This window comes from Microtus oregoni, unplaced genomic scaffold (assembly GCF_018167655.1).
Source record: "Microtus oregoni isolate MIOR12 unplaced genomic scaffold, Mior012 000021F_ref0000039, whole genome shotgun sequence".
NCBI lineage: Eukaryota > Metazoa > Chordata > Mammalia > Rodentia > Cricetidae > Microtus > Microtus oregoni.
Window position 1 is genome coordinate 15,192,195 of NW_024543080.1, and position 20,197 is coordinate 15,212,391.

Sequence of the window (20,197 nt, forward strand, 5' to 3'; positions counted from 1 at the left end):
GAGCATATTTGTCACAGAAAGTGAGACACATAAAGGATAGTTTCCTTTGAGGATAAATTGCTGACTTTGAAGCAGTAGAATATAATAACCAAATAAGACCTGAAAACTATCATTAATGCTAAGGATCCCTGATTTATATTCCATCCACGTGCCTCACTTGATATGTACATTTGGGCAAGGCATTTATGGCTTGTCTTTCTTACTTCTCTAACATGTAAATTAGCGATAGAAATATAACCTCATGGTTTGGTTTCGAGGTTGGCGGATCATAGCATATGATGTTAAGCAACTAAAGAATCACCCAAATATTTTCTGAATTCTTAAGGCCTTGTAGCAGTACATTTTCTTCATTAGCAATTTTCAGAAACATGTCTCTAGGCTCACAGTAATAGAAAAATAACCTGGAATACCGCGAGTATGGCTGTAAATTTCCCCTTAGTACCTAATTAGTTGACATCGAGCATGGCACCACTATGCATTAATATGAGCTGGAGCTTTTGCGTGGAGAGCTACTACATTAAAAACAGAATTTTTGTACAAGAAATTCAATAATGGACCTAAAGTATTATACATGCCATATGCATTCAATAAGTATATTATTCCTTTCCTTCGTTCTTTGCCTAAAATAGAAGTGAATTTTTATTTGGCTATATAGTAGGAGAATGTTAATAGGATCAGTAGTCCTTGGGCTCCATTTATTGTAAAGAAATCCTTTTTGATTCATAAATTATAATAGTATTAGTGAGAATCTGGGGAACAAGTAAAAAAGGAGAGAAGCAGAGAGTTTGGGGGGGTGATAGGGAATTTCTAAGCTTTTTTTCCCAACGATTTATTTATTTATTATGTGTACAGTGTTCTGTTTGCTTGTTTATTTTGTTTTATTTTGTTTTTCGAGAGAGGGTTTCTCTGTAGCTTTGGAGCCTGTCCTGGAACTAGCTCTTGTAGACCAGGCTGGCCTCGAATTCACAGAGATCTGCCTACCTCTGCCTCCTGAGTGCTGGGATTAAAGGTATGCACCACCACTGCCCTGCCAGGCAGTACATTTCTATATGAACCAAGAATTATTAAACAATTACAGAAAACCATCAAATTTAGTTACATCGTGGATTGACTGAGAATGGTCCCCATGTACTCAGATGTTTGAATACTTGGTCCACAGGTGGCGCTGTTAGGAGTTTTAAGAGCTTTGGCCTTGCTCGCAGAAGTATGGTACTAGTCTGGGCCTGGAGCTTTAAAAGCCACACCCCACTACTGCTTCATTTTCTATGTCCCTGCTTGTAGTTCACAATGTGAGCCTTCAGCACGCTACTCCAGCAGCCCGCCAGTTCCCCACATCATAGACTCTCAGTCCTCTAAAACGACATGCCCAAACATACCTCCCTTCTCTACGTTGTTCAGATTTTTATTTTTAAACACAGCAACAAAAAAGTAACTAATACAGGTACTAATAAATTTTTGGTTTTTCGAGATATGGTTTATCTGTAGTTTTGGAGCCTGTCCTGGAACTACTCTTGTAGCTCAAATTGGCCTCGAGCTCACAGAGATCTGCCTGCCTCTGCCTCCCGAGTGCTGAGATTAAAGGTGTGCACCACCACTGCCCGGCCTACTAATATTTTTTATTTTAAAATTATTTTTAATTTTCATCTCAAATTTTGTATTAAAATGATTTTTTTTTAATGCAATATGTTTTGATTATGGTTTCCTCATTCCCCAAATCTTTCAAAATCCTTCTCATCTCCTCTCTCATTCAAATCCATACTATGTCTATATACTGACATTTTTAAGCTGGGAAACTGCATGAAAATGTAGACACTGTGGTTCAGTTTGAAACTCAGAATATCTACTAGGAGTGAACTCACATTTTCTCAAAATAGAAATTTATTACTGAGGCCAAATATAAGCCCCTTCCTCTTTAAAGGCATGGGTCCTGCCAACTTTTAACACAAACCTCACTAACTCTTCTATCCATCTACAGTAACATATACAATAGAGCCATTTACTTTAAACTTGAACATCCTTTAGAAGGGTAGAAGAAGTCATATAGTTTATAACAATATGCCTTTATCATATAAAACATTAACTAAAAGGATATCATCTTTCAACCTAAACCTAATCCAAAATTCTTTTCTCAAGGAAGATAGTCACTAATAAAGTATGATAACAATAGCATGGAAAGTTAACATGAAACCATTAAAAAATATCTGCAAAATCTTCTTTTTTGATAAATTAAGTGACCTGAATTATTTCGGCAAATACATAAGGTAAATGGTGGAAAACAAACTGTTAGTTTTTGATTTTTTAATTAAACAATACTGCCTGCCAATTTAAGGCTCTAAGCATGACACAGGGTGCTGCATCCTTGCTCACATTTTGAGTAACGGCATTCAAAGCCCAAGCATGGTAAAGCAGGCACGAGGACTGGTTCCCTTACTGGAATGTTAGGTGCCCTTCACAGGATGCTTTAGATGGACAGAACTTCCTATCAATGGTCCATAATGTCACTAACCATTCACAGTATTAATCACAACTCAACTCACTTCATAGATACAACTCGAGGGGACATACAATGAAGATTCTGAAAGGTGCAGGCTCAAAGAATGAGAGACATGAGCATAGATAAGGGCCAGCAAATTGGAATAAAAAACAAAAACAAAAAGAATTAATGTATTATTAAGATGGGACACGTTACAAAACACAAAATCCTCAGACATAGTATTAAACAATACCTTTAAAAAGACCAAAAAAAAAAAAAAAGGATATGGATCCCTCCACTCCCTGTTGCCCTTCAGGTGTCTGTTATTTAGCAGTGTTACTTAAGTGGGGAAGATGGGAATACTTAATAAGTGTACCCAATAATATAAACAAACAATTTGGAAGCCTCATTGCCTGAAGTACACAGGGACATTCATCTCAAACACTACTGTGGGAGTTCCCTTGAGAACCACACAACTATTGGATAAAAATCAACCACCACTTCACTACGAAATGAGAAACAAGATCAACTCAATTACCTGAAGGGAAAACCCATGCATACAAGGAGTCCTTTACCTCTGCGAAGGCTCCAGAAGAGCTAGCCAGCAGGGTTGTTATTGCACACATATTCTACAGTGATCACCAGATGCTACACAATCAACATTGTATCACTCGTTTACCTGGAGTGTCTGTCACATCTGTGCACAGCGGTCACAGCTGTACCTAAGCCAGACAATGAATGTGTTCACTCTTGGAAAAACAAGGCATCTTGCATAGTCTCCTCTTATAGAACACAGTCCCATGGGAACGGGACAAGGATTTTGGAGTCATAGTTAAATGCGTATCTTTACATTGTAGCCGGACAAGGTTCAATGTGTGTTTATTTCCTTTGAATACACCCTTCATGTAACCACTCGTGTTTCAGAAATACAATGGGAAGACCATTTATATAATTCACACTACTAAGAACACATAAAAACACTTATTTAAAAACAAAACTCAAAAGAAATCTTTGCTAACCTAAAAGAGAACTCACTTATCACACGCTTTAAATGTCACTTGAAAAATAAAATAAGTAAATAAATAATCAAGCACTCTTTCTAATAAAAATATATGACTCTAAACAATTAAGAAATAGCATATTGAAGCATACGACAGTTTTTTACAGATGTTTAAGTCACATCTATTCCTGGGTTTATAAAAAGCCCCACAGGTGTGGGACTCCTTAATACTATACTTGCCAGGGAAGAGAGGTACAGATACGAGTAAATCAAAGCTGATCAGTAACACCTTGAACTTTCAACACTTACGTAGGATATTTCTTGGTCCAGGAAAACATTCTAAGCAGGTAGTATTCATTCCATCATTAGTGCCTATCTCAGCCTAGGAAGATGTAGGGGCTCTGTTACCAGAACACAGGGATTCTACAGGAAGATGACACCAAACTTTTTATGTAGGCATTCCAAACCCCACCTCTGAAGCAGGACTACTGAAGAAGCAAATGATGTCAAGCCTCTCTCTCTCTCTCTCTCTCTCTCTCTCTCTATCTATCTCTCTCTCTCTCTCTCTCTCTCTGTTTCTCATACACACACATACACACACACACACACACACACACACACACACACGATGCAAGGAGATGTGTTAATTTCGTAACAACAAAGCTCAACTCTGGTCATCATACTTGTGGATATTTGTACTCATTGATTCACTAATGTTCCAGTATATGAGATAAATATTATGTGTAATCATACACTGTTACTTTTGAAGTTTCATTTATTGTTGTAAACCTACGTATCTTGAAGTGACAAAGGCTTCCTACTTGTGATTGCAGTGAAGCCTTGCATTATTTCAGGAAAGCCCTCACGAACAGAGTAAGTGTACAGTTTTCTAGAATGACTGTGCTAAGCATGACATCATCAGCCGCTCAAATTCTAGCAGTTTGTTTTTTAAATCAAATTACTTTATAGTTGTGTCTTGTGATCTAATGAATGAGTCAAAACTTTGTTTTGTATGTGTACTTTTCAATCATTAGCAATATGTATAATGATACATGATGCTGGAATTGTTTGAATGTGAACAACCAAGCCTTCAAAGGATTATACATAAAATAAAGTTTGTTAAGGAACTGAAAGCTCAATTCCACAAACTCTCCAACTTTTAATTTAAAAATTTGTCTCTTTGAACAAAAGGAATTGCTACCAATCCTGAAAAGCCAAGTTCAACACTTGAACCCCCAAGATTGAAGGAGAGGACACTCTCTCACTAGATGTCCTCTGACTTTTCATGTGTACTATGATGCATGGGACACACATGCATGTGTGGGCACACACACACAAAATCATACAGTAAATATCTCAGTAATCAATAAACTATTTTTTAAAAAATGAGAAAACGTCCAACATCTGATTATTAGCTAAAAGCATTGGACGCCCGCCACATGAAGTCTCCATTAGTAGGCTATGTATCACCATCTTAGGCTCTATGCAAATTCTTTCCTCCAATCTGTGACCTGTGACACAGGACCTTCACTCACCTCCCATCCCTCTGCTTCATATTCTTACCCTATTATTTATCTTCTATCTGTCAATAAAAGTCAAGATGCAGTTATTCAAGGACACAAAGATTTCATGGAACCTGTTCTTGAACATAAGCTTATATCCTTTTTTTCCCCTTTGAGTTCATGTTTTCATTAATATCACATATTTATCATTATCTTTTGCTTCTATGATGTGTTTTGAGACCAGAGATGATGATATCATCTTTACATTATAATCCAGAAATCACATGGGAAATTATCTCCTGGGAAAATTTAATGTATGCATAACAGATACCTCCAAATAATTTCTAGCCATTAACTTCTTGGCTTTGCCAAATTTGATTGGTAAGGTATTGATATTGATTGGTAAGATCTAGACTTTGGTTCTTTGGGGATGGTGATTTCTAAAGCCCAATAATAAGTGTCTAAAATATTGGTCATTAAATATTTGTTGAACTATTTCTGTGCTCCAAATATTAATAGTCATTCAATGATTATGGTTTCAGAGCTGTCTTCCTCAGAACAACTGATATTTGTTCTTACGGTATTCAAGGAAATACTCTTATCACAACGGAAGAGTTGGCTTTTTTGCCACCAGGAGAATGAATGGAGGCAAGCACCGGGGAAAGATAACTGCTAGCCCTTTTGTGGGAGGTAGGAAATTTTGACACCAATGAGGATGGCTGGAAGTGTATTTAAAATATTGACACAGGATTGGCAGCTGCTCCCATTCTGCCTGAAAGGTTTACTACTGGCAGGGACTCCCAGCAGCTGCTTCTTGGAAATGGGAGAAAACATTTGGACAGTTAGGATAGCCTGATTTCCCCCCTTAAAATCTGTTTGGCAAAACTTCCTGGCACTTAATGGAATCCTGTAAAAAAAAAAAAAAACGATTTTTTTAATGTCTTCACGTCTCTTTGTAAAACTTATATAGTATAGATACTATGTTCAGAATCTGTAATTTACACAATTTTCTTATTGCTGGATAATTTCTCTTGGTTTAGATTGTACAAATCAAGATTGGATTACAAGGTAATATTAGTATTTTTAATAAAATAATTCTTCATAAAGAAACTTTCTGTTTGAAGAGATGATAATTATTTTTCCGGGGGAGCATTTTAACAGGAAGATGAGCTTATAACAGAGACAGTGCTCCTCCACCACACTGATAAGTTCAAAATCTTCATTATGAAATCAATTAAACTACGCTGGGACTTTTGAGAATGCATTCTTAAGCATTAGTGACATTCACAGGCATAGTTCAAGCCTCTTAACTTAGCCCTGTGAGCGTCATATGGTATAAACCAGCACAAACCATCTCCTCTACTCATGACCTCTGTGTAAGATTGTAAGATAACCACTACCCAGAGACATGTCATTTGTATACTCAACTTTTATAATAATTTTCTGAGCATTTCCTTTCCTTAATGGTTGTTCCCCTCTGACTTTAACTGCTTTTTCTCATTCACTTGCAAGTAAGACATGGCCTCTGTAGTGCTACCCCTTATCTGAGGCAGAGCAATCTAAAAGATATTGATTTATGATGGCTATGTAATTTACACACTCTGCAATTTTCCTGTATGATTTATTCAAAAAATAGATTGTACATTAAGCTTGGCATTCATTATCCAAGCCTGTTCCAGTTTCATATTAAACCTGTATCACATTTGTTTGGAAGATTTATGCATTTCAAGTATATGTAATTGTTTGGCAGATTTTAAAGTATTTGAAAAATGCGAGTAATGCTTTAGAAATATTTGTGTTAAAACACTGGATGAAAGCCATTAACATTAGATACTTGAAGTTACATGAAGATATACACTGGTGTTAAATATATATGTGTGTGCATATACATATGTAATATATAATACACATATGTGAGAAACACAATGAACATGAATTTTAATAGTCACATTTCAAGAAAATAAATATAATCAAAATTACAAGAACTACCCATTAATAATAAGTGTTATTTTATAGCATTTATCAATCTCTAAAAATACTCACTCTTTAGCACGGTATGATTGCTTTCCTACAAAAAATTTCTAATATCTGATGATAAAAAGAGAATACATGAATACTTTACAAATAAGAATAATGGGTAGCCTTAATTATTCTGCCATAAAAATCTCATTCACACAGTAATTTTTTTTTTTTTTGGTTTTTCGAGACAGGGTTTCTCTGTGGTTTTGGAGCCTGTCCTGGAACTAGCTCTTGTAGACGAGGCTGGTCTCGAACTCACAGAGATCCGCCTGCCTCTGCCTCCCAAGTGCTGGGATTAAAGGCGTGCGCCACCACCGCCCGGCTCACACAGTAATTTTTGAAGAAATTTCCTTTAGTGCCTTGAAAATGCTAATGAAGTATGAAGTTTTAATTACTGAGTTTTGACAATAATTGAGGAGATATAAGCCTTTGAGGAGATATAAGCCTTTACTTTCTAAGTGCTACCTAGATTCTTTCAATAACTGCTAGATAGAAAGATGCATAGATGATGGACAGTTAGATAGATAAATAGATAGGTGCATAGATGATAGATAAACCATACATAGATATATGGACAATAGTAGATGTTTATTGATGTTAAAAATGTTCTCAAAAGAAAACTACATTTTTCCATATAACCCAAACAGAATTAAAATTGGTATTAATTGTTCATTTGTCAGGCTGATACAGATTCTGGGAAGAAAAACTAGTAAAAAACAAAAACAAACGAGCAAAAAAGTCAAGTGATAGGCAGAGGTGGCAACACGCTGAGGGTAGACGCCACCAATTCCATTGGTGACATAAAATACACTGCCAGCAAACTAATCATGGGGTTAGCACTGTATCTCATTAGCTTTATTTCAGAATAAGAATTAAAGTCATCGAGTATGCTGACAGGACCATTGGCCTTCACCTAAGACATTAATAGAGCATAGGTGGTTCAGAGACACAAAAGAGTGAGAACCTGGCATCACACAATGGAATTGCATGAACGTGTACCCACAAGAAAGCTTTACAATATCTATGTTTTGATTGTAATATACAACAGTGTACTCTAGAATGATGGAACTGAAACATCTTCAAGGAGAGAAAGGAGCGGCAGTGGCCTCTTTTCCTTACTGCTGGGAACTGGCTGCTTGCTGTCAAAATGGGCAAGTTCATGAAGCCCGGGAAAGTGGGGCTGGTCCTGGCTGGACGCTACTCCGGACCCAAAGTAGTCATCATGAAGGACGATGATGATGCCACCTCAGGCCGCCCTTACAGCCATGTCCTGTTGGCTGGAATTGACCACTATCCCCAAAAAGTGACAGCTGCCATGAGCAAGAAGAAAATCACCAAGAGATCCAAGATCAAGTCCCTTGTGAAGGTTTATTATTCCAACCACCTGATGCCCACAAGGATGGACAAAACTGATGTCTTTAGGGACACAGCCCTGAAACACAAGCCAAGGTCAAGTTTGAGGAACGATACAAGACAAGGCAGAACAAATGATTTTTCCAGAAGCTTCGCTTTTAGGTATATTTTTGTTTACATCATTAAAAGTTTAAAAAAACAAAAAAAAAAGATAAAGAGAGAGAAAGAAAAGACAATGAACAGATTTCTTCAAGAATAGTGGCACAAGACGATTCACAAACTTAGAAAATTATGTTCTATTGTACTCACAGTTATATCATGCATTAAAAAACTAAATGTGCTTATTATCTTGAATATACAAAAGTAAAATTCTTATTACCTCTATGTACTAATAGTCTTTCAAAATTTATAAATATTCAAAGGATTGCAATTTTGATTGCGTAGTCCCTAAACTACGAAAAAGGTGACATGTGATTAAGTTATGGTGGCCTCTAATAAATCATTTTTAGTCGTTTACTTGGAAATGGGACCTTATATAACCTTCCCTATTATTAAAACATATCAATCGAATCAACTTAATTTTCAACTCAGATATTGCTTTTCCTACCTGCCAAAGCACATAATGGGGCTTTTACTAAATATGAGTAATTAATTTTTAACTACAGAAATAAAAGGCTCTGCAATTTGAGGACTTGATTTTCTTATTATTTTTAATGTGCAAATGGTTGCCCTGGTGGTTATTATTTGGCTGAATGGATTGCAGCGAGGCTCCCTGGGCAGCTGCTGACATAATGACTGATTGTGTGCAGCACGTAGAATGGGAATGATAAATTTTGAAAGACTCTGGAATTTGTGAATAACAAAAGTAGCTATAGTTTCTAAAATCCAACCATTTGTTCTCAGCAACAAAAGAAGACTCAAAAGCTTTTGTTTAATGAAATGACTCAAAAACAGGATACCGATGAATTAAGGGTTATCTCTACAAGCAGAGTTGAGCAAGCAGCTTGTGTGCCCAAGTAGGAGGATCACGAATGCAGACTGGTTAACAGGGAATAAATGGCATTAATCTGATCTTAGCTCCTTTCAACACTATTATATTCTCACGGCGCCAACATCTTCATTTTTGAAAGCATCAGAAAATTTTAAGTAACGTCTGCCTAGACAGTTTCATAATTATTTTGAAATATTCCATTATAAAAATATTACTTTAATGAATTTATGCTAAAAACTACTGGAAATAATTTTAAAAAGTAGTTAAATCTCTGACTGCAATGTACACAAGTTGCATAGTGTTAAGGGACCGATTCTTCTGATATCTCACTTTCCTTTTATATAAAGTGGTTATTTTTAAGACTGAAGTGTTAGGTAAGTAAGATAGCAGGCTAGCATGCTGGACAAAGCGCTCCAAGAACGGCCAGTGACAGCTGTAGGCGTGAGAGGACAGTAGCAGTTGTACCATTACCATTCAGAGGAATCCTAAGTAACCCTCACGCTGGCAATGAAGGAGTGTGGTACCAACTAAAGAACTATAAAAACTGAGGAGAACCTAAGAGTTCTGTCTCAGTTAAAAGCCCCCCTTCTATTAATCTTTACTCTGTCACCTTAATGAAAGGACAATGACTCAAAAAAAAAAAAAAAAAACACCAGCAAGATAAATGAAATGCTTGGTGGTAGGAATCAGAACTGTTTACATTCAGGATAAAAACCTTAAAACTGAAGTAAAATTTTACCATTGCCGTTAGTAAACTTAATTTCCTAGAGTTTCAGTTGTTCCTATAGTTGCCCTAAGTTTGTATAGTAGGCCAACTTTCAACTCCTTAATGAATGGCTGTACACAGCAGGAACCAAGTTTTGCATACGCACTGTATTTTTCTCATGCATTATAATATGATTATGACAGCTGTATAAATCAATTAGTTCTGATTATCTCTATTGTAATGAATATTATGGAAATGTGATCTATCTCAAATATCTTGTACCACCTTATCCTTCTTTTGCGATGATATGATACAACGTCTACACAAGATGGAATCAGGAGTTACATAGTGAAGTGGTAAAGAGTCAGACTGTTATTGAATTAAGAGGAGTTATCATCTGTGCGGAGATCATGGAACAAGAAGATGCTGGCAGCTAGACATCAGAAGCAGACAACATCAGTAGTGGGAATCATACTTGGAGCAGCCTCAACCAATGAAAGTCTTATTTCCAAAGGCTTTCGGAAGAACATTGGGTTAGAAGATTGTTTTTTTTTTTTTTTTTTTAGACCTCTTTGAAGTGTCGTTAAGGAGGTTATAATCCTGATCCACTGATCAAGTCCATTAAGAAAAATCTGCTTCTTGCAAAGAGATTACAATTTGGTCTGGGTAGAGACCTCATATTCCATCTGGACCAAACCCATCACTGAGGTATCATGCCTAGGAAGGTGGCCTCAATTTAAGTTATGCCAAAGAAGCAGAATAATTATTATTTTAATGAAAAAGCATACATTTCCTTCCCTAGATTCCCACCCTATAAGCTACTGTGAAGTTTTTATAAGGTTAATTGGGTCTGTCCACCCTTCTGTGTATGCCTTGGTTTGGCAAGGGAAAACTTGCTGTTTCTGTTTTCTTTTTATTTTCTAGGGATGCTAACCAAAACCTAAGCATGCTTTGTCTGACACTTTAGGCTACCTAACTCTTTCTCTAAAGCCCTGTTGCTTGCCATTTGGCTGCTTGTCTTTCAAGTGTTTGACCTTTCTGCCTGTGTAACTGAAATGGCTTTGCTTTTTCCTTCACACTCCTCCAGGTAGCTGCTGAGATTTATAGCTTGCACGTTCTTTTCTTAAATGCTAATAAAATTGTCCTTTACGTTCCATTTGAATCTCTTCTTAAATTTCTTTATTAAATGTACTGAGAACCTCAAATGATGACCCAGAGTTGTCTGGTATCATATGATGGTCACATTGGGACACTAAAATTTCTGGGAACATGGGTAATTTTAATTCTGAATGAGATCCAAGGACCATGCTCCTAATCTAGCCCTTTAACATCTGTCCAATCAGACATACGTCTACAAGCTGAGCATGGTGGCACACACCTATAATTGTAGCACTCAGGAGGTTGAGGCTGAAGAATTTTGAGCTCCAGGTCAGCCAAGTTACATAGTACACCAGGAAAAAAAGAAAAGGGAGGGAGGGAGGGTGGAAGGAAAGAAGAGAGGGAAGGAGGGAGGGAAGGAGGAAGGGAGGGAGGGAGGGAGGGAGGGAGGAAGGAAGGAAGGAAGAAAGGAAGGAAGAGAAGGACAGAAGTAAGCAAGTAAGGCATGCAGGCAGGCTGGTTTCATTGGGATAGTGAATTTCAGTTTCTTCACCATTTTCTTTATCTTTAGATGATTTATAAAATTCTGCCAGTGACCTGCAACATACTCTTCCATTTGTTCCACACACAAATCTTTCTCCACCTTTTGCTACTACATGAGTGTTTATCCCCACTTCCTTATGAAACATCAGAGAACATCTGAAACTATCCATCACTTTACCCCTTAAGTTTGTTCAGCGAGCATTTACAGTTTATGGTTTTAATTTACCCATTGCTGCTTTGCTGGATGCTACCACCTCAGCTGTAGCAAATGATTTCCAGGACCACCTTCTGTCCAGATTCAGAATATGCCAGTTGCCTACTCAAAACATTTGAACACCAGGTGTCTGCGACACGAACATTCTGAGTCATGTCCCCAATGAAGAGGCTAAAACTATGAGGTTGTGTTTTTATTTTCCAGAGTAATCAGATTGCCATCAGTAATAGCCCAGCAAATGATCTACTAATAATAGGAATTTGAATTCAAATTCCTCCACTTTCAATTATTCTCTTAGTTCAGATAAACCATTCCCCAAACAGGATGACTGCCACCCGACTTTGTCATCATGTTACCTGAACACAGGCAAAGAATTGCTTTTTTTTTCTTTTTTTTTTTTGTTTTATTTTTCAGTGCATGAGACTGTGCATTAACATATGCCTGACTTTCTCTTATGTCCTCATAAGCTAACACACACTGCCTGGGTTAAACATGCCTTCTGTCTTTATGTTCTGCTACGTGCTTTGTACTTAGTGGATACAGACTTCTGTAAGGCATCTTCTTCCATGATGACTCAGTTCCAATGCAGTTAAAGTCTTGCTCTGGTCATAACCTTTGGTCTCAATCAGATTCTACTTGTATGTCATTTATTTATAGGTTCTTTATTAAGAGACTCAGCCTCTCCAGTAAATTTTACATTTTTCTGTTGCAGCTCATTCCCGAACCAGTTGAACTATCTCTTACTTGCTGTAGTGACTTAATAGCCCTGGTTTGAGGGTATCCTGCATGAAGTCTTCATGAAGACGCAATGTTTTCTTGAACATTGAGAAGACATGTGTCCAGTTCAGGTCTTCAACTCAAAAAGTTAATGCCTTTTCCAATGAATTAACCACCACTACCACACACTATGGAGTCAACTTTCGCTACTGGAGGTGAGAGCACAAACACACCAAACCTTTCACATGGATCTTCCTCCACAGTTTCTCTTGGAGATTCTTTTCACACACCTTTGCAGCTTCGGTAAGCACTTTTCCTTCCTCATCAAGCCTAAAGCATTCAGTATCTTCACTGTAAGAAAACATTTTATGGCTTCTCTTTAACATGCCCAAAGTGTAAGCGTGTTCATAATTGGGACATCACTAGGTCAAATGAACTAAAGTAGAAGCACTACAAACCGCCATCCTTGTTAGATCACCTAGGAGGCTGAGCTTCCTAACTGGCTGGGATCATATTTTGCATGGATATGCAGAGCAGAGGGATGAATTGGTTGTTAGGTGAGACAGAGCATACACCTACCTTATATTACCCAAAATAGCATACAACTTAAAATTCATGAGTTAAGCTGCAGAGATAACTGCTCTTCTAAAGGACCCAAATGCAGGTCACAGTAACCACTTCGGGTGACTCACAGCTGCCTATAAATCCCTTTCTGATCACCAGCATACAGTGGAAGACACAGACACACATAGATACTAGTGAATAAAAATAAAAATAATCTTAAAATGATTTAAAATATATGGATTTTCATTCTTATCTTCAGAACATGGCTGACTTCAGGAAGGTGAAGAAAAAAAACAATATTTAAGATATATGAATTGAAAAAAAATCCACTGATTTTTTTCCATGGAGAATGAAAACCCAGAGATCCTGTTTTAGCATAATTGTATTTTCAAAAACCATTTAAGAATTTTAAATATATAATTTGCTTAGCTCAAGAATTTTTTATAAAACAGAATTTTATAATTTTATAAAACAGAACACAATGACTACAGGTAAACAAAACCTTAAAACCTGGGTTTATGGACAACAAACAAACAAACAAAGTACAAACAATGAATTTTCACCCAGAAATATTTTGGGGATCTGTTCAGTAAAGAATTTTAATGTAACTACTAAGAGTTCACTCTTTGAACCCAAAGTATGTAATGCTGAATAAACTGCACCATCACAATACACAATAGACCATAAGAAGCATGAAAAATGCTCACCATTTATTAAGAAAGTATTTTTATAAATGAATGTGTTGTACACTGATCTACAGTTTTCATGTTATTTATATTGACTTAGGAATAGGAGAGTTACACAGATATAAATTTCAAGTGGAGAGTCAAAAATAGAAATCCAAATTGTGACCACTTCTACTTTCAAAAGGGAACACTTTATAGACATGGCTGGACGTGCTGACACAGTGTTACGTTGCTGAGTTCTAAAGATAAATGTATACAGAATTGTTCTTTACAATGATAATATATTTTAGAAATATGAGAGTCTTCATTTCTAAATTGAGTCTCAAGCAAAGCTTTTTGTTATTTACACTTTGGGAACACACTGCGTTTTGACATGAAGCAATGTTGGTTTTGTAGGAAAAGAAGACCAAGTAAATCCCCTTAATTCTAATCCAGTATCTCTCATCCTTACAGTAGACGTATTTTAAATCCTTAAGCAATTTATATATCAAAATATAAAGGAAAGCATTAATTCCCTACGCTGATCTGTACCTCATCTATCTACTGACTTCATAAATCTACTGAAAGGCACACAGGGGTATCTGAGTTCCCCCAAGCCTAGGTTTTCAGACACTACCCATGAAAAAATGAATTTGTCTTTGTTTCCAATTTCAGTCTTTCAGCTAACAGGGAGATTTGCTCTGAGTCTCTCAGCCTTTTGCTTCATTTCCTGTGACTCTCAAACCGTCAGGCTCTGTTCATAGTTACCTCCACTACATCCGGCACGAGTCTCTCAACACCCAACTGACCACAGCAACGGAAAAAAAAAAAAAACCACAACAGAACAATGCCACAGTATTGTACAACTAGCTTTGCTTATGCATCAAATCACAGAAATTTTAATTTAAAAACATATGATCTACTGAAAGATTTAAAGATACATATACGCCAAAGACATCGCTATCAAGTCTATACTGGAATATGTATTTATCCCTAGCTCCATTAGGTAGAATATAAACAGAAAAGATAGTGCTATAGGAAGTTTGGTGAAGTATGAATGTCTTAATGTCATTTTAAAAAGGGGAATCTCTCACCTGTTTAGATATTAAAAAGAAGTTCGGTATGTTTATGTTTGTTATATTTGGTTTTGTTTTTATTAATTATAGAATTGGGTTTGGAAACTACAAAGCAGCTTAGACTGAGATTCAGACAGCTGTTAACATGGAACAATGGTTGCAAAATCCAAATAATAGTTGCACAGAAAAAGAAGGGAGCTGGTCCCCACTTGCATATTTAGCAGACTTTAAGATACCTGTAATAATAGGAATTCTAAATGTTATTTATGAACCACATCATTTTCCCTAGCATTAATGAAAGAAATTATACTTATACACAGTTGATTATCATAATATCTAATTCAGATACATTAAAATGTGGATATGCTCACCTTGGAATGGATATTTTATATGTTCCAGGGGCTGTGTATAAGCTTTTAAATTAATGCCCCATTTTATCCTTAAAATGTAAGCATTTCTTCCATCGATAAAGTGAAAGAATTGGCAAAGACAGATGCATATACCTGCTTTGTACAAGCACAACAAGGAAAGTCAAGTCTGGAATTTCACATTAATATTGGGGCTGGGGCGATGACTCAACTAATAAAACACTTTACCCTAGCACACATATAGAGTGTGGAATAAGAGCCTGTCTGTAATTCCAATGTGGAACCTGAGGTGAAGGCATAAATCCCAGACTTTGTAAACCACAACTCTAGATTTAGGCCCTTTCTCAGTATAAAATGTTGAGAGAGATGAAGGGAGAATCCAGAAAACAACCTCAAGCCTTCATACACACACCATCCATGCCCCCCCCCACGTCAAATTAGTGAAATAAAATTAATTCCATGTTGATTGAGCCTTCATAAATGCCTACTTCTTGCTAGATAAGGATTTTTTATCAGTATATTTGCTAGTAGGTAAGTGTGTTTAAAAGGGGGCTTATAAATATCTGGAAATACATGTACCTCTTTACTTTCATCTGCATTTTTAACAAATACACCATAATCCAGAACATTTGCTAAATAATTTCCCATCAAGAATCTAGCTCTCATGTGGAACACAAGAAAAGCACTTACTGATTATATATCCAGCATAAGTATAAACACAAAAATAATTAAAATAAAGCATAAATCTGCATAGTGAGTGCCTCTAATGTTTATATATTTCCACTTAGAAGAAATATTAGTAGAAGAAATATTTTAAATACCATTTAGGGGACAAATAAATAAACATTAAAATTATCTATTCAAATTCTTTGAAATTATGGAGCTTTTAGGTTAAAATTTTTAAAAAGTTTTCTTTGACAATTATATTTCACTAAAAAGTAACTATTTGGAAGTCAGGCTTCATGCAAGTCCCTGTTAACGTGCCAAGTAAGTCTGGTTTAAAATAAAAACAAACAGGAAGGGAAATGCCCAACTATTATGCCCACTCTGGTATTTGCACCCTTCCTTTGGCAAGTTACTCCCTGGCTCTCCGTATCACTATAGACAGTGCTTGAGCTGGACTTTCACTTCCTTCACTTCATGGAATCTCTACCAGCTATGGAATGCGGCTCAGAGGCTCACCAACACTGCTCCTACTTCCTGTTCAGCTAAGCTCATCTGAGGCAAGTGTCTCAAGTTTGATGATTAGGTGGGCCTGAGCTTGAGGAGGCCAAGAAGACGATTAACCTGATAGTCTCTAAGATCTGTCCTTACCTCATTTTGCAGGGCTTCAAACTGGACCTGCGACCTTAGGAAACTACAGATCAGAAGATGAAGCCAAGTCCCTCAGGTATATATTTAGTTAAAATGACTCTTGTTTAGCTGGACAAAAAGGCTCGATTTGGTTCCACACAATGGTGCAATCTGAAGAAACAGGAGCTTTCTGAGAACAGGCAAAAAAGGAAGCATAAAAAATACCTAAAAATCTCCACTTTCATAAGCTAGATAGCTCCTGCCTTCCAGCTACCTCATGGCTTTGGAGATTTTCTGCCTTTGACTCTAGGTCTGCAACTTTAGTATTGAAGAAGAAAAGGCCCCAGGCGTTCTCTTTGTCTTTTATATTATTAGCTTCAATAAAACCATAAGCTGGCTGTGTAGTATAGTCATAAATGGACTGTATTTTAGGCAGTCTTAAAATGAGCAGTTAAAAAAGATACAAATTATGAATATATGTGCATACCACAAAAAGATAAGAATTTTATCTTTATGCATAAAAAGATATTTACATACCTATCCTATTTGAACAATGTTCTGATTCCCAGTCAATATCTTTCATATGAGCTATAATTAATGTTACTAGTCTTACAACTATAGCTTCAAAACTTCCACTTTGCTTAATGTTACTATATTTTCTTTCATAGACAAATTTAGAAGGCTTTATTAATGAAGTAAATAAACATGATCTAATATACTTGCTTTCTTGAGGTATTTTATACTCCAACCATGATGAAAAATGAATATGTTTCAGTAAAACTTAAGGCAGTTTTAATTATGAAATAATTTTAGGCTTTCCTCTCTGTAAGTTAAACCCATTTTGTCAATTGCATCTCATGTTGACTTCAGTATTAATCATGTCCATATATTTTTCTACCCTATAGAAATAGTGAACTAACTTTAGAATACTGAACTAAATTTGAGCTAAAGGGTAAATACTAAAAAGCACTATCTCCTTCTTATGTAAAATACCTCAGCTTAAAAAAAAGTGATTCCTTCAACAACAAAAAAATGTATATCCCTAACAAGCAAAAAGTCATCATGGCCAGACAGTGGCCTTTAATCTCAGCATTTGGAAGGCAAAGGCAGGAGGATCTCTGTGAGTTTGAGGCCAGCCTGGTCTATAAGATCTAGTTCCAGGACAAGTTCCAAAGCTACAGAGAAACACTTTCTAGAAAAACAACCCCACTCCCCCCCCCAAAACTCATCATGTTATATAAAGTTATAAGCTATCTTTAAGAAATGCAGATGAAATATAACATCTTTAAAATCTTCCCCTAGTTTTAAAAATGGTCACAATATACCATTTTCATTCTAGAATATCCAATTTTATACTTCTGCTATAACTATAGTTATTTCCAAACACTTAACACAGCAACAAATGGGTATCTTACTATGAGAAAGTATTAGTTTGCCCGGAATTAAAGTTCTGAGTCATTTACTCAACCTGTGGATGCATATTTACTCAAATAAAATGTTAGACCTTCAAAACTAAAATAAGTATAGGAAGATTTCTTCAAAACTAAAATAAATATAGCAAAGTTTCTCTCTGTAAGGAATCATAAGCACATGGGTACTAATAATTTCACTTGTGACCACAGCTATTTAAAAGACAGCAGGCAAATGAATGCAACTAAAAAAAAAAAAACCATACGTTGTGAGGTAACCCAGATCTAGAAAGATAGGTATGGAGTGTAGTCATTTATAAGTGAATACTAATTGTTAGGTAAATGATAAGCAAGCTACAATCCACAGACCACTTTGGGAAGGGGAAGGTGGGTGAATTGGAGGTGGGTAGACATGGACACAGGAGCAGAAGGGATCAGGTGTGTGTGATGGGGAGTGAGTGGAGGGAGAAAGTGTGGAGAGAGGCAGCTGGAATGGGGGAGGCCTTGGAGGGGTGGTGTGAAAATCTAATGCAGTGGAAACTTCCTGAAATCTATGAGGGTGACCCTAATGAGGGCTCCTACTAATGGAGAATGCCATCCTTTGTAGTCAGATAATCTTCAGTAGTGAGTGAGGGTTGCATTTGGTGAAGGTGTTGGTGGGGTTGGATTAGAGGGGTCCCGTGGAGATCCCCAAACAACCCAGGTTTATGCTCATAGGAGGACAGAGGTTTTCTCACCTTAAACTGAGAGTGAGTCCTTATTGCTGGAGACAACATCTACACAATTATTGGATGTAGAGAGAGAACTTTTTTCCAAAGGTAGCCTTGACCCCTGCATTCTAGGCTCTTTGTTGTAAGAAGGTACACGTCCGGCTATGGAAAAAAGAAACCTGGACACCAGCCCGGCCACAAAACCCTCCACCTACAATATTGTAGAATACTTAAAAGGCACATAAAGTTGCACCATGTTTCTTTTAGAGTGAAAGTATTCATTCACTCTAAATAAGTACCCATTATTAGCTAGATATGGTGGTGTACACTTGAAATCCCAGAATTCAAGAGGCTAACTCCAGAGAATCTATCTGAGTTCAAGCCAGCCTGAACTAAAGAGTGAGATTCAGTATTTATGAAATGAAAAAAAATTAAGTATTTCTCCCACAAGGCTGACATAGCAAATCATAACAACTGCTAAATTTGAGAGATCTTATCATACTTTAAGAACTTGAATAATTCCATGCAAAATTCCTTAGTAGTTCTATAGAAATATCCAAAATAATGGAAGCAAAAATATGATCTGCAGATACACAGCTCCTAAATGCTGTTGAATCTAGTATAAGCTCAGACATTGTCTCCTACAGCATAACAAAAAATAGCTAATGTGCCTTTAATTTTAGTATTTGCTCAACCTTACAATAGATAATAATCAAGGTGAGAATCCCTTGTATATTAACATTTAAGTTCCCTGAAGTTTTTAAAAAAACTGATTCAGAATTTCTTATTCTGATGGTGTAAGAGAAAAAAAAAACGAGTCATATAACTCTAAATGACTGCAGCACTATAGTATAAATTACAATATGTTGTAAAGATAATTATTGCCATAATGTATATCCTTATAATCTACTGTATAAAATATAATAGACCAATTAAATAAAATTATTTATGTCAGTTTTAAGGTTTGGCACAATTATAAGTATCTTACTAACATAAATTGGGAAAAAGAGAAATATGGTATGAAACATAATAAGCTAAAATTTCTGCGATGTTAATTTTTCTCATTGGAAAATTCATACATTTTTACAGAGTCTACGCTGAGTACATCATTCCATGGAAGATGTTCAGTAATATACATCTGAGTCTATGCAAGAAGAAAAACTCAAACATCAGCAAATGAAAGAAAGATATGGCTGCTTTCAATCAGTACAATTCCTCTTCTATGGTACATGTTGAAGTCTACAAATCTGTATAGAACAACAGTCCATAGAACCATATGTATATACATAAGCATGCCTGCGTAATTTTTCTTAACTTTTCCATTATTTTTCAACCCTTCTGTTATCCAAGGATATGTCTTGGATAAAGAAATATTCTCAAGTGGCCAATTTTGAATAGCCAGTTCTCATCCAGGAAAGAAAATCTTACTCAAGTGCCTGCACTGCCCTAAAAATTTAGAAAAAAACACTAGTACTAAACCAGAAAAAGTATATCTC

At 36.2% G+C, this 20,197-nt stretch overlaps 1 protein-coding gene and 1 pseudogene across 25 annotated transcripts in view; one reads left to right on the forward strand and one right to left on the reverse strand.

Moving 5' to 3' along the window:
• The window catches only part of Adgrl3 (adhesion G protein-coupled receptor L3), a 752,737-nt gene that overhangs the window by 641,560 nt on the left and 90,980 nt on the right, over positions 1 to 20,197 (reverse strand). The window lies entirely within an intron of this gene.
• LOC121460787 lies at positions 8,123 to 8,509 on the forward strand (annotated as a pseudogene).